Consider the following 3,563-nt stretch of genomic DNA (forward strand, 5'->3'; position numbering starts at 1 on the left):
GCACCCCCGGTGAAATTGCCTATAGGCTGTGCACAGTTGGCTACTCTATAGTTCTCAATAAAGTCATTTTAACATATATGAAACATGTAGCCTATTGCACGACTTTATTAAACTCAATAGGGTTTGAAAAAACATCACACTGGTGACAGTGACAGGCGGCGACGTACTTAGTAGGTGTGTTGTTTGGCGACGAGACGACGTGTGTCTCACACGGCTTTGTGGCGATGTACTTATCTCAGACGTACTTAATAGGCGTATGGTCTTTATGGCGGGCGGAAAGGGACAATCTTAGGTTTACCAGGAGAAGGAGCAGCCTAACCCAGACATCCCAAGTCTCCCGGAGGGTCCGGGAGTCTTCCGCATTTCAATAGCGGCTCCCTGACGCCCGCAAATGCTGTACAATATCCCGGAAATCGGGGATTTTGTATTTCGAGCGAGCCAGAGACTGTCTAATGGTCATTTCTTGCAGGTTGGGATGTCTGCTAACCATACGTCGCCGTCTGACCGTGTTGATTTTTGAATGGGACTGAAAAAGAGAGACTGGAGGCGACTTGACGGCGACAGCATGTAAGCAGTAGCGGAGCCAGAGGGGTGTCCGGGGTGGCCAATCAGATGTCAGGGGTGTCCAGTGCCACCCCGGTCATTTGGCTTGGCCTGGAATCGAACTGGCAACCTTCAGATTACTAGCCCGATTCCCTAACCGCTCAGCCACCTGACGCCACCTGTATTAAGTTTTGTTTTGGGCTTTTCTTAAGACCAAGCACAGTAGGTGGGCGGTCATAATGTATCAGGGTCAAAGGCTTTATGCAGAGACCAACTTTTAAGGGTAAAGTGGTTTTAAACAAGTTAGGGATACTTTGACAATGTAAAGGGGCTGTTAGGCTTTTAACTGACAAGCTTGGCATTTAATGATCAGCGAGGGACACAATCAAATACTAAGGGAAAGATATAGACTGGCAGTTTATGAATTAACTCGTCTCTTTTAAGCACGAATTGTGGTTATTTTGTTACTTATGAGGTAACAGAGTTGAAGAAATTATTGTATGCGCGTTCCCAAAGAGTTGTCTTTGTAGGTGCGTCCCATGATCGAGCGCCGGAGGGCGAGGATAGTTTGGCTTGAAAAAGCCCATATTTGTAGTTCACTACCACATGATATTGTAGTTCTTTTATTGTTCAATATTGTGACCGTTTTACAATGCTATGAGATTGTGCGACTGTTTTATAGTGCTATGTGATTTTGTGACTATATTCTAAAGTGCTGTGTGATTCTTGCTGCAGTAAATCATAAGAGTTGGCTACATAGAATACCGTTATGAAATTTGTGACATATACTTTGTATTCAGATACATTGTAATTCAGTATGGGTAATCTAGCTTCCAGTACGGGAGCGATAGAGACGTTGTTAGTCCAGCCCGATATATGTTTGATTTACATGGAATTCAAGCAGTGTCAAGCATTGAGAAATGGTATGCGTGGACTAATCATGACCTGAGACATTGTTTTCCGCTGGAGGGAACGTTTGATGTAAAAATATTGGAGCTTTTAAAAGCGTTTTAAAATACAAGGAAACAAGTCGGACGTGTAAACAATTTGTCAGCTGGCCAATGTTTATGATATGGTTAACTGAAGCTACGAGACGACGTGGCATTGTCTATCTTGAGAAAATACGGTCAGATCAAGCTAAAACTGATTCTGATAGAGAAGCTAGGAATGAGCCGGAGCATCTTGAGAGACAGAGACAAGATGAACAGAAAAGTGAGCTAGAACGTTTTGAGCGAGACAAACAAGAGGCTGCTAGAATTGAACTGGAGCAGTTTGAGAGACAGAGCGTCCGGGAGTCATTGTTAAAACGTTATCAGACTGAACAAAGTCATAAAGTGAGGGAACTCGAGACATTGCTTGAACATGCTAACATGAAGTTGCTTGAACAGACTAACAGTGCCAAAACGAATTGTGAGAAGTTAGTAGTTGTGAAACAGGCTTAAGGTAGCGCTAATTCTCAAGGGAAACAAGAGAGACTACCTAAGATTTGTAGCCTATTTACCGACGATGAAGATGATGTTGTTGCTGTAGCTGTGGCTATGCAGAGGAGAGCCAGAGACAGGGAAAATGCAGAGTTAGTGGAAGCAGCGGGTCAGGTGCAGCCAGCACAGAACCTACAAGAGAAGGTTGAGGTTCATACCACAGAAAATATGATTGGTGAGGTTAGTCAGGAAGGCCTAAGAACAGAAGAAGCACTACTGCTTATGAGGTTGAGGAAAGGGTTCAGGTCAATCAAGCAGAGAAAGAGAGCCCCAACCATGAAAGGCCTGTAACTATCAGTTGAAAAGGAATTTGTTGTGCAAACTGAACCAAAATGAAATGCACTACTGACTTTTTCTTATCTATTCCTTAGGATAAAGAACACTTGGCCTAGAAATCCCATACACATCCCCCAGCAGTGGAATGCAGAGATTTTAGCGACCGCAGATGTGGCCTTGCTGGAAGCTGGGCCTGAGCTACTGTGGTCCACACACGCTAATCATATTGGGCGCATTAAGAATGCTACCCAAGTTGTTATTATCATTGATTGTAGTACGACTCTTGAGAACCGTACCTCAGTATGCTAGTAATAGAGAAGTAGGGAAAGGTATTGTCCCAGTTATTGATGCTTTTTTCATAGGTAGACTTAATGTCAATTTGATCCTTTAAAGCTAATAAAATACTTGGAAGTTTATTATGGGTTTATAAGCAGGTAATGCGTGTGTTATACATCCTGTTGTGCCTAACCCTGTTACGATACTTGGCAAGTAACCTTGTTACTTTCTTGCTCTGTGAATGACTATTGTTTGCTTTCTTCTCTGTTCCCATTGCAGAAGAGAGCCAGTATCTGCTTGCATTCACGTTTCGCCAGGTCCACTATACATTTCAGTTTTACCACAGGGATACACCGAATCACCTACGTTGTTTAGTCAAGCATTACGAGAGGACCTCCAGGATATCACTTTAGCACCCGGCTCTACTCTGGTGCAGTATATTGATTACCTTTTTGATATGTTCTAAGAATCTTGCCTCCTGCCAACAGGACACTATTGCTGTATTACATGCACTGGCTGAGAAGGGCCACGAGGCCTCAAAGGCAAAACTGCAGTTATGGTGTGAGGAGGTCAAGTATCTGGGCCATACACTCAAAGGTACAGAGTGTCTATTGACGCCTGATAGAGTGGAGGCCATCCGATGGATACCGAAGCCTAGAACACCAAAACAACTCAAGTCTTTTTCTAGGTTCAGCCGGGTAGTGTCGTCAGTGGATCCTTGATTATGCCGTGTTGGCTAAACCTCTCTTTGATGAAGGGCCAGACTGATACTCACTTGTTGTGGAACACTGAAGCTGATAAATCATTTGTATCTCTCAAGCAGGCCGGGACCCAGGCGCCAGCTCTCGATCTGCCAGAGTACACCAAGCCATTCACACTGTACTGCCATGAGGCCAAAGGGTTTGCCCAGGGTGTACTGACCCAGCAGCATGGTAATCTTAGGAGGCCTATCGCCTATGTGAGTTCTTCTTTAGATACTGTGGCAAC

The sequence above is a fragment of the Osmerus eperlanus genome, chromosome 7 (genome assembly GCF_963692335.1).
Source record: "Osmerus eperlanus chromosome 7, fOsmEpe2.1, whole genome shotgun sequence".
Taxonomy (NCBI): domain Eukaryota; kingdom Metazoa; phylum Chordata; class Actinopteri; order Osmeriformes; family Osmeridae; genus Osmerus; species Osmerus eperlanus.